The sequence below is a fragment of the Triturus cristatus genome, chromosome 5_2, assembly GCF_964204655.1.
Source record: "Triturus cristatus chromosome 5_2, aTriCri1.1, whole genome shotgun sequence".
NCBI classification, from domain to species: domain Eukaryota; kingdom Metazoa; phylum Chordata; class Amphibia; order Caudata; family Salamandridae; genus Triturus; species Triturus cristatus.
In genome coordinates this window covers 941967188-941979976 of record NC_140588.1, presented here as the reverse complement: position 1 = coordinate 941979976, position 12789 = coordinate 941967188, and the positions used below count along the sequence as shown (strand labels likewise).

Here is a 12789-nt window from a genome sequence, read left to right as displayed (position 1 = left end):
ACCCCAGCACTCCAGCGTTCGATTCCATCATGTGTTGCCTCCTCCAAAACTCCCCGATGTCGCCTGCAGTCTCGACATGGAGACCCCCCCAACCGCAGGTGGCCCGGTAAGGTGATATCTGACCTCAAAATACACCCCTGCATCCCGCCGCCCTGCACTCTGGAGAAAGGAACCCAAGGTTCACCTGAATCCCGAGCCCTCCAACTTACCTGCCCAGCTGTTGGTTCCTCCCGGACGTCTTCCTGGACTGAGCCTGCAGCTAAAAACCAAAACGGAAAATCTCTATTGAAAACAACAGGCCATCCGATGCCAAAACAGCACCCTGCACCCAGCCGCCCCTGCGCCGTTGCGGGTGCACTTTGTGTGCTAAACCAGATCCTCCTTTTGCCCTGAGCCTAACACCAGGAGCTTGGCTCCCACAACCTTGTGGCCTGCTCGCCAGCAGCCACCAACCGGAAGGCCCCTATCCCTCATTGGTTAACATTGGGCCTCAGCCCTCTGCAACCTGCCACCCTACTACTGCTGGGGGTGTAACAAGAGTGCATCCTTGACCCCGGGGGAACCCTTCTTCTAACCCCAGAAGCTCAACTCCAAAGACTGATTACTTACCTGGTAACCGTTAACTTCATTTCTCTCCATAGGAATCCATTGACTGTTTTTCTCTGTGGAGTTGATTTGTGTGAAAACCAGAAAAATAACAATTGTGCAAAACTGATTTTACTCACCTTTTCTCTAGGAAATATCCCAGTGTGATATCTAGGCATATCACACTGAGTAGAAAAAGTAATCTCAAAAGTAACGAAGAACAGCTCACTGCCTCAGTAAGCCCTACCACACCACCAACAGCCGCTGACGCCAATACCGCAGCATGCAACCTCCACCGATGCATCGGCAACTGCCGTACAGTCTAGCACCCCTCAAGAGTCCAGACGCACCTGCAAATGACTGGAGAAGATATTGAGGAACAACAAAACCGCAGAAACCTGCGCAACCTTCAAAGCCGCAATTACCGCACACCACCTCCTCCTCAAAACCACAAAAAAAACGGCCCTCCAGGAGAGAAAAAGCACCAACACACACAACTTTAAAGAACTCTTCACCATGGTTAAGGAGGGTGCCAGGCCCAACATCAAGACCATGGATGTCCCACCCTCCCAAGACCTCTCAAAAGAACTCAGTTCCTTCTTTGACCTCAAAATCAGGCAGATCTACAACAGCTTTGACACCCAAGACTCTCCCACCAATCCCAACACCACTGCATCCAACCACACAGCACCCCAAAGATCTTGCTCAACTGGATCCCGCTCACCAGAGAAAACATTCTCAAGACCATGAAGAGCAGCCCCCTCGGACCCATGCCCGATATTTTCCATAGAGCAGCCTCTGCACAATCAACTGATCCTTCGAGACTGCTAAATTCTCCAGGGACTGGAAACCTGCCGAGATCAACCCTCCACTAAAGAAACCATCCACCAACCCGACAGATCTCAAAAACTTCAGACCCATCTCTCTGCTTACCTTCCCAGCCAAGGTCATCGAGAAGACCAACAATGCCCAACTCTCCGAGTTCCTCACTGCCAATCACCTTGAGAAGCAACCACAGCATCAAAACTGCACTTCTCGCTGCCATCTATGACATCTGCTCCCTCCTGGACCGGGGCCAAATCACAGTCCTCATCCTTCTTGACCTCTTGGCCACCTTCGACACCGTGACCCACCGCACCCTAATCATGAGATTCCCCAATGCCGGCATCGGCACCAAGACCCTGGACTGGATCCACTCCATTTCACTCCGAACCGACAGAGATTAGCTGTGGCCTACCCCAGGGCTCCTCCCTGATCCACAACCTCTTCAATAGTTACATAGCCCCTGTAACGTCCATCACCAGGAACTATAGACTTAACATCGTCTCCTGCACCAATGACATCCAACTGAAACTCTCCCTCACCAACTAACCCACAACCACCACAAACAACTTCCACAGAGGGATGAAGGCCGTTGCCATCTGGATAAAAAACAGTTGCCTCAAACTCAACTCAGACAAGAACGAAGGCCTCATCCTGGGACCCACCCCCTCAGCTTGAGATGACTCTTGGTGGCCCTCCACTTTGGGAACCCTGCCTACCCCCATGGACCACACACAAAACCTCGGCACCATACTGGACTCCTCCCTCACATTAAGCCATCAGATCAACACGTCTCCTCATCATGCTTCCACATGCTTTGAGTGCTTTGAAAGACATTCAGATGGAGCTCCACTGAATCCAGAATAACGGTCACCCACACACTCATCAGCAGCAGACTTGACTACGACAGTACACTATATAACAGCGTCACCCAAAGCATCCTAGAAAACTACAGAATGTTCAAAATGCCAAAGCCAGACTGATCCTTTGCATCCCCCACCACAGCTATTTCACCAAACACCTCTGAACAAAAGAATCACTGTCAAGCTCCTCACACATGCCTACACGATGCAGTACCAGCATTCCTGAACCATTGCCTCTCATTCTACGTACCCACCATATACCTCCGCTCTACCCAGCTGGCCCTGGCCACCCTCCCTCAGATCCACAAGACTAGAACCAGAGGAAGATCCTTCGCCTACCTCACCGCCAAGACCTGGAACACCCTGCCTCTCTACCTCAGACAATCCCTGACGCTGACCCAATTCAGGAGGTATCTCAAGATATGGCTCTTAGACTGAACCCCATTGCTCAGATGGATAACCCTCCCCCACCCAGCGCCGTGAGACCCTCACCGGTGATAGCCGCACTTTACAAACCCTGATTGATTGATTGAGACAGGTAACTACTAAAGATTCTGTAGTATCCTGCCCATGTTATTTTTCTGCCATTTTCACCACCTTCTCAACCTGTGTGAATGTGCTGTGTGCTGCATGGAATGTTGGAGTGATGATGCGTATCGGAATGTTGGGTGCCTGAGAGATGATGTGTGACAGTTGAGAATGGGCTGAGCAGCAGGAAGGCTGCTCTTGGTGGGGCTGCTCTGCAAAACTCAACTACCTGCTGCACTAGAACTCTCCTATATGTAACTTACTTCAATAAATCTACTTAAACTTCATCCTACCTGCGTGGATCTCATTACTACATAATTTTGGCGACGAGTTGGTGACAACCTACGTGATACAACTGGAATTCAGGGACCTGGCCAACAAAAGAAGACCTGAAGATTAAGTTTCCTACAGAGTCTACAGATGCTGCCAACGTAACTACATGAAGATTTCAGGAACCTGGCGGAAAAATAAAGGACCTGAAATTGGAGCAAACTACAGAACCTACAGATGATGTCAACACAAAGTACACGAGGAGGTATCCACTGGAAAGGAAATCTCAAAAGAAGATACAAGAGAGTTCTTCAGATAACAACAAAGACGTCTACAAGAAAGAAAAAAGTTCCTCACAGAAAAGCAGAGAAGTCAACATGAAATGTGTAAATCAATCAATCAATCAATGAAGCACTACGCCTCTCAGCCCCACCAGTGTCATCACCATCTGACAGCCCTAGCCCAGACGTGCTGTGTTCCTCTGATTTACTTACTTGGGACTTGAGGTTTCACAAGCACAGACATCAAGTATACCAAACTACTGCTTGTAAATTCTGTTGACTCAGCCAACGTACTAAAAGATCATGGAGTTTGGCTACACATTGCTGTCAACAAGAATGGGAATAATTTCAAAAGAAAAGTTCCATCACCGTAGGATATCTGCAAACATCTCATGGCAAGCGACACATTGCTTGTATTTGTTTTCTACATTAAGATGTCTAATGAGCCACACCGGTTCTTGTTTGCTGTGTTCAAGTAAGCAATATTTTACATGTTACCTTAAGATAAGGACTTGCTCTAGTGGGTGCCTACTAGCTGTCCTTTATCGTGTCTGATACTGTAAGCAATGTTGTGACTGACTTCCCTCCTTCCCCCACGGAAGTTGTCGTGTTTCACTGTCTGCCTACGTTGTGTCCATTCGACAGGTGCGGGACTCTGCTGGTGCGTCTGCTTATGTTCTTTCAACGTTTCCCTCATCAGGGACATTGATTCTGTTGAGCTGTTAAACCGCTGCTTTGCGATTTATAATGAATTACTCTTAACGGTTTCAGCGAGCGAACTCCTACCTTTGTTCTTCTCACGTCGTGCAAAGCCTTTCTGTCATCAACTACACTGCAGGGCAGTTTCTACAGCTGCTGAAGGACTCTTTCCAACGAGAACGCAGTGGGAGCCATCCGGTGCTGGCGTGACTGGTGTCACTGCGTTCCTAAACACGCAAGCACAGGAGCTTCTGTGTATGCAGTTCTGTCCAGCCTGCTTGGGCTCTTGTTTGGCTAGTCCTCGAGCAGTGCGGTTGTTTTCTTCCCTCTTCCCTCTTCGACTGCAGGCGCTCAGCCAGTGTGAATGTGCTGTGTGCTGCATGGAATGTTGGAGTGATGATACGTAATGGAATGTTGGGTGCCTGAGAGGTGAAGTGTGACAGTTGAGAATGTGCTGAGCAGCAGGCAGGCTGCTCCTGGTGGGGCTGCTCTACAGAACTCAACTACCTGCTACACTAGAACTCTCCTACCTGTAACTTACTTCAATAAATCTATTTAAACTACATCCTACCTGCGTGGACCTCATTACTACAGAGTCATCATGGCCTACAATGTAGGACTGGCCGTTTGCCAACAGACACAAATTGTTTTTCTACAACTAGCAAGCTGTGGTAAAATCACAGTCCTGGTACCTGAAATACCGAGGACTGCCACCTGTGTTTTGTACAATGGGCTAAACTCTTTTTTTCTATAATCTCATGAAATAGATACCCAACTTTAGGAATACTGACATGAGTTGCTGGTTGCACCTTCACTTCTACAGTGGCAGAACGTTTAGTATTTTCATTTGAGTGTTCATCTTGGAAGTCTTGTTGTTCCTGTAAGACAGCGAAATGTTCATTAATGTCAAAAACGTATCTGCTGTCACTGTGCCAGGATTATCAAGGTCAACAAAATACATCTGGTGGCCAAACAGGACTTGTTAGGGAGTCAGGATGCCCAAGGATCTTCTAGGCAAAGTATTTAAAGCTCTCTGAACTCCATACAAGTGACAGATCCAACTATGACCTTAACTTAATACTATAGCTATTACGGACTACTTTAAGTCATGGTTTTTCGTTTCTACTATTGAATTTCCGACAGGATGATAGGAGAGGAATAGTGCACAGCCAAAACCAGGGTTCCCATGATATCCTAGTAAGCCCTAGAGGGAAATTATCATTACTGGTCTGAGTGGGATGTACCTATTGCATATGTCCCATTAAAGACTTGTAGATCCTTTATAACTGTTAGAGATTCAGCCGATCGCGCTGCCACCCCATAGAAATCTAGAACATAAATCCACCGCCAATAAAATTAATTTAAAGAACCATCTGAATTTAGAGGACAGCAGTGGCCAAGTTAGACACATACCAATGTGTTGTGCACGACTAAGGGGCATATTTTGTAATGCAGTGCAGTGCACCAAATCACCTTGCTGTGCTGCGTTACAGGCAAAGGGCAGAAATACACTGTATTTATCATAATATAGTTTATGCTAGCCTTATCCCGGTGCTAGCAAACAATGGGCTGCCTAGCGCAAATGCAGACACCCTTGCACCATGGTGCAAGAGTGCATGCATTGCATGCACAATTGTTTCTATACAGGAAGTGGCACCATCCTACATGAATACAATCCCCTGGGGCATTTTCCTCTTTCTATGTGTGCTGCATAGTGAGAAGAAGGAGAAATAAAGATAGTACTCCCTGTTAGGCTTCACCCTGGGAACGCAGGGCATTTTGCCACACTCCCAGGCCTACCAGTAACATTAATCTGGGTGTGCAGCCAAATCCATGGAGGTTGCATGGGAACACCCAAATAATGCCTGGGGCAAAGGAATGTAAGACAGTGATTTGCGCTGCATTGCGTTACTCTGGATTTACCAAACCACTCATGGCTACGCAAAGTGACCTTGCGTGGCATGATAAATCACATTTTGGGCTTACATTATGTATGCACCACCTTACATGGTGAAAAAGCAATGCAACCCTTACCTAATGATGGCCCTAAGAGAGGTGTCTGTGGTGGGTGAGCTGTGGTGGAACTTTTAATTTGCTGACAAATGTCCCAGCTAAGGACAAATTGTTTTGTCTGTTTGTAGAAACCATGCCACCAGTTGCATTTCTGTAGTAAGGAAACAATAGACCCCGTATTAGCAAAGGCAGAAGCTGACCCCGCATGAAAAGCTATGATTAATTTGTTGTGTTGACACATGTGTGTGTGGCCCTGATTATGAGTCGAGCGATCCTCTGACTGCCAAACTCATGTGGGCATGGCAATGGCAGTCCAGCCACCGCTGCAGTGGTGGTCTGATTGCCTCATTACAACTTGGGTGGTTGGACCACCCTGGGACCACTGCCAGGGAACCACCATTTCTGGTGGTGTTGCAGTGGTCAGAGGGTGCAATATGCTTGGCGGGACGGCCCTCCAAGCATATTTCGAGTTTCCTATCTGCCAGCATTGTCATGCAGGTTCCTACTCCATATACACCATGGCAGAGAGGAAACAAAGGGGGCCTGTGCCTCCTACACATATGAATGCACACAGGGGGGTACAACATGTGCCTCCCTGTGTACATGCACACCAGTTTCTGCCCGGCATGGACATTTGAGTCTTGTTCTGCGGTCCCATCATGGTGCCTTATACAAGGACACTGTCGCGTTTGGAAGAGGTACTGCTGCGGGACCGCCACACCACCCACCCACCGGATAACTTTTAAATTGTAATCTGGCAGGCGCGTGGCAGCAACTCTTTGGGGCGTGACGGTGGCATACCACCCACCCCCACACTGCCAAATGTTGGAACCGGACGCTAAGTGTCTGGATACAAGTATGTCTGGTTGCAGTGTTCTCAGAATCTGCATATGTTCTGGTGTCCAAAGGGGGGGGGTTGAAAAGTCTGGATGAATTAATTCATCCATTGTACATAGTCTGGTATGTATGTTCTACCATAGTTGAGAATGCGCAAAACTTATTGTAGCTTTTCAAGTGTATTTGGTGGTTGCAGGAGTGCACAATTCTCTAGGAAGTGTGGGGTAACTTATATCCCAAAATCAGGACACTGAGATGGGCAATTTTTGTTTTTTGGAAGTTGAATTTGTAGCCATGTCCAGAAAATCCCAAAACTATGTGATTCATTCTGGCTAGATGTGTGCTTAAATCATCACCCATAAGGTATATGTCATCGACACAGGACAATGATTCTGAGTCAATTTCTTGTAAAATTGATATTATTCAGGCAGAGAACAGCCCAGGTCTATTCTCATACCTCTGAGGAAGTTGACAAAATGATGTTTGACTCCCTAAAGTAGTCAGCGCAGTTAAAGCCATGCTTTCAGGTGCTATATATTTGCAGAAAAACTGTTGGAAATGTCCAAAATTGTTAAGTATTTTTTGCGCACTATGTTGTTCATTAGTGCTGCATGGTGTGATTTTTGTACTGCAAATGTATGTGTATGACTATTCAAATGTCTTTAGTCTAAGATTAGGTGGTATAAATGATCTGGTTTTCCAACTGGAAACAAAGAACTGTTCATGGGAGAGACACAAGGCTCAATTATGCCTTGATATTCTAGTTTGGTTAGAATTTCTCTAACTGGGCATTTAACTTCATGCTTAATTGGATATTGTGGTTGCATGTGTGCGCAGGACCTTATAGGTATAATGGTGAGCTTTGATCCTAGCCTACAAGGTTGCAGTATAATGCTGGAGATTGTACAAGGGACCACTCTCTGGCATACGCTTGTTTGAAAGCTTCTGGAAAACGTACAGAGAAAGATGATATTATTAAATCTTCCCCTTGTGGGTCATTCCGAACAAACTCAGGTGGCCAATCCCTTTCAGCCAAGAGAATTTCATAGGTAAGTGTTACATTTTGCCGAATAATTATTTTAATGGTACGAAGTATATCACATTCAATTTGGATATCCAAATCATTCTGTCTATCAGAAGAGCTAACCCACTGATTTCATGTTTTAACTCAAATAAAGTTGTTGGTTGCTCTCACAACCAGAAACTCTTGAAGATTCTATTGTGACCCCTGCCGCTCTGTCTAGCAGTATCAGCACCCCCTCCTTGTTCTGGAGCAGTCTCCTCAATGTGTGTCATATTTAATTGAAATTCCTTCCACTTACTTCTCTTTGGTTTTTATTATCTCAAATGAGCATTGTGAGTCCTTTCCTGGTTTCGCATAGTCTTCTTGTCTGCGCTCTGATCAACCGCCTCTCATCATACATTTGTCAGGTGATTCCTGAAAGGAACGAGAAGAATGTGTAGCAAATACTGATACTTATCAGGCTGTTTAGTTGTTTCATGGTTACGTAAGTTTTAACGCTTTTCAGAGGTCTCCAGTTGCAGAGATCCACCCTGTGTTTTTGTTTATTTTATTACTAATCCTAGCAATTTTTAGAGGATGACTCTGGTGCCTGTTTGGTATTACCCTTTTCAGAATTACCCTTAAGCTGTGGGTTAATTGTTCTGGCTACCAAATGATCTCACCCTATAGATGGATACGTTTCAGCAATACTTTTTGGAAGTTTGTGTTGTTGGTCCGCTAAGGGAACCTGCACTGGACGTTGGCATACTGCTTCTTTCCCTTTTATGTTACTTAAAATAATGAATGCAACTGTGGTGTAGTTGTTAATTTGTTTCATCCCCACATACATGGCAGGGCCAGCCCTGTATTCATTTTGAGTTTGTTTTAGCATGTCAAGCAAAACATATATAGAAGGTGTATTATGGTTATGGTACATATTGCAGAAAAAACTGTGCCCCAAGTGGTACAATTATTCACTGGGCAAACCATCCCTAGTGGTAGGCACAGTGTAAGAATTCTATGTTTGTGTTGGGGTCCCATATAGGGAAACACTGCTTTAAGCTGTTTATGGGAAATCCAGAACATAATTTCTTCCCAACTGGTGGGAACTTAACCCATAATTGCATTAATGGTTATAGGACTAATCACAGGCACCACTAAATGTGGCTGTGCAGCTTGAACAGCCCACACTGTGGTTGCTGTTATTGTTCACATAATGAACTGTGTTTGACTTCTGTAGAGTCGAACTAGACCTGTGTTAAGAGCATGCCCCTCTATAGCATTTCGTGGTTCTAATTTGCATATGGTGTATAGCCGGTTAGGACTGGCCCTGTTGCTCCCTCATTGCTGAAAGGACCCAGTCCTGCATTCTTTAGTGGATGCAATAGGGTGCCTTGAAACCAATTTTTATATTCCTGAAATGTTACTGGTTTTTCAAGATCTTTATATTGCCTGGTATTGCAGCTGCTGTGTATGTGTGGAATGTTTGTGTATTGGCATTGGCTGCTGCAAAAGTGACTCATGACTGTTTTGTATGCTTCTTGAGCCTCCACAAAAAAGGCAACATCTCTCTCTGTAAGGGGAGGCCCTTGTTACTGTAAAATTTGTGTTATAACCTATCTGCAATTAAGTAGAATAACCTCTCTGTACGTGTGCCATATTTAATAAATGGAATTCAAACAAGGAAACTATAGTGGGGTGATCCTTTTAAAAGTTCAAGCTTGAACAACCCACAGACAAAAGTAGGGGTTTCCTATTCAGCTGAGGAGGATCAATCCCTATCTCCACAGAAGTCGCTGTATAAAGTGAGTAGGGGACTTGGGCACCTGTAAGAACTACTCGAGGCCCATTAAATAAGTACCTGACATAGAACATTGGTGGTACCATGTCATACGGTTCCTAGGAATCAAGTACGACTGTGTATCCATATAACATAACCCTCAGAATATGGGAACACATATCATCAGAGTATGTCACCCTAATTCCTAGCAGGCTCATAGTGTGCCATCCAGACCTCTACAGGGTACCAGATGGCATCTGCAACCTCGGAACATGACCACTTAGTTCCCCCAGGAAAACGTGGAAACAGATCTGCCCTTTCATTTTTACTCAGGCATGCCCAGAGGAAGAGACAAGAAAGAAACAAATTGGCTTTTCAAATATTTATTGAAGCTATTGTCTTCTTGTGTAAAAAGCATGAACTGCAATTATTATTCCGATGAATCAGGGCATAGTAACCAGCATTACAAGAATGGTGAAAAAGATAAACAGTTCAACCTTTATAATGTTATAGTGTGATTATATGAATATATGATGGGGTATCATACGTATACTCCTACCTAATACTACCTACACTATCAAGAGCATAGTGGCAGTACCCTCTGCCAGATCCCTTGGAAGAACCCAACCCCCATACCTGTGTGTGCTGTATCAGGAAGCTGATCTGGTATACATCAGTCTACCATCCTTTGCAGAATAGAGATTGGAGTCAGCAGAGCTGCATCTCAGGCACAGAATTCTATAATAATCCCAGCCAAAGTGCTCCTCTGCTGAGTTGGGTCAGAGGTGATTTGTATATAAAAGCACTGTTCCAATTGCATGGTGTCAGTGGTGCCGCACTGATTTGATTGTTTTTCCTTTTGACTCAGAGATGTCTTCAACCAGACAACTACACAACCATGCACAAGGACATCACTGTCAGTGTTCCCTAGTCCTGGACAGAGTGTATGAACTACATGACAAATACTAAGAAATATGCTGAAAGTACAATTATTTCTAAGTATGTTATCTTGCAAGTGCAAGGCATGTAAAAAGTCACAGTTTGGAAAAAGTTTAAACATGTAACTACAATGTTGGGCCCTGTTAAACCTTTCAACACTACTGACATCAACAGGCCCCCTCTGGCACAACTCTACCCTTGGCATTGGAAGGCGTCCATTTTACTAGGAAACCTGAAAAACCACAGCATACTGTGCCTCAATCAGGTCCTAGAAGGTGGCATGCTCAAATCCTTTGACCAAATGGACCCCCTGGAAACTCTATAGGCCATAAACTCCTACCAAATTACTTCTGTTGGAAGAGCAACACTGCTGACTGTGACCTGCACAACATTCTTTGGACCTGCCCAGCTATTTCCCCCTACTGGACTTACATCTGGGATCAACTACAATGATATTGCACCCTTCCTATAACTCACTCACCTCATCTTGTCTCCTTCATTACTTCTCTGCTCTACCCAACATGACTTCCCATGACCATAGCGGGCTGGCCACCTGACTTGTGATGGGCTAACTTTGCATACTCTACCGCTGGTGACAGCCCACCCTTCACTCATCAACTGAATTGCTCCTTGAATTGTATTGCATACCAGGATATGAGAAAGTCACTTACAGAAAGAATGAATGATCAAACACATAATTTTGAAGCTGTCTGGAGCCCCTTCATGACAGGGTTTACATCATCCCTCCCTTGCACCCTGGTCTGAGACACACTGAACCATACCGGAGAACAGAACCTGATGCCATGAGGACCTTTAGATGTCTAGCACACCACTTGTGATACACGTGCCACTGCTGGCTCTCCAACACGCTCCCCCTTCTTCATCTTCCTACTCCAATCACACCCTCCATCACCTTCCACACTTTCTGTCTGAAAGGATAGTGTAACTACTAAAACAAGGATCCTCCTACTTAGAGAGGGCCCAGTTATACTAAATCTACAACAGTTTGGGTCCTGATATCTTATGTAAATATATGATATTGTATGTACCATTTGTCAATCTCTTCAGGAATAATTAATCTTGAGGGTTGATGTACCCTCCTGCACCCTCCTTATTATACTGTTATGTGTGCCTCCTGAGGTGCTTCTGGTCTTTCCTATGGCACGTTGCTACTGTTAAATCTCCAATGAATAAACATTGCAAACAAGATTAAACCCCCCAAAACACACTTACTAAAAATGCTAAAAAAACTAATATTATACAATTTTAAAAATAAACAAATAATACAATAAAATATATTTAACCCAAATTAGGAAAAGTATTCAAGTCTGAAAATATAAAATGTACTATTCCCACTCCAGTTTAAGCAACAGTAGGGAAAGAGTGAGCCTTTGGAGGTGTTAGATTTACTATTCCTACTCCAGTTAGCACAACAGCAGGGAAAGTGTTTTACATAAAAAAAGTTTCATACATAAATATATATCCTATCAAATTAGTAAACAAGTTTGAATACTTACAACAAAACATTACTAAATTACAGTATCTCAGAGCAAATATACATATTTCTATAATAATGTAAACATATTACTTAAAAAATAAAGAAACAATAAAACTACATATAATATCAACTTAACTAACTAGAAAAATACCACAATATTGAAATCATCACTTATTCACTTAATTTCAATTAATACATTAAAAACAAATTCTTTTTAAATAACACATATCATCTCAGAAAGAAAATCTCAAAATCACTTTCCATTGAATTAATATTTTAAAAAATATATCTAAACTAGTTCACATAATTAATTTCCAATTAATTAATTATAAATACATTTGAATTAATATAACAATTCTTTACCAACCTACTGACCTGAGTTAATATCACAGCTTTAGAAAATCGATGTTTAGAAAACATATACAAACTAAAATATATATTAAAATAAGTAAAATATTACAATGACACAATAATTAGTACATTAAGTAATATACATAATTCTTAATCAAAGAAAACTTTTTTTTACAAAAATAGCATTCGATTAAAATACATTCAATGAAATTCCGTTACCCACCCTATTCCCCGATAAACCCAGCAAGCCACAACTAAAATATAACAAGAATTAAATAGCAATAAAAAATTAAAATAAATATTTTTTTACAATCTATAGC

General features: G+C 43.6%; 1 long non-coding RNA gene across 1 annotated transcript in view; it reads right to left on the bottom strand.

Annotated features, from left to right (window-relative positions):
- Positions 1 to 12789, bottom strand: part of LOC146829453 (uncharacterized) — a 137600-nt gene that overhangs the window by 14849 nt on the left and 109962 nt on the right. Inside the window, exons 3-4 of the long non-coding RNA XR_014961987.1 lie at positions 8221 to 8336; positions 4840 to 4926 (exon numbers count right to left, since the gene is read on the bottom strand). This is a non-coding gene — a long non-coding RNA (uncharacterized LOC146829453). The remainder of the gene's footprint in view (positions 1 to 4839; positions 4927 to 8220; positions 8337 to 12789) is intronic.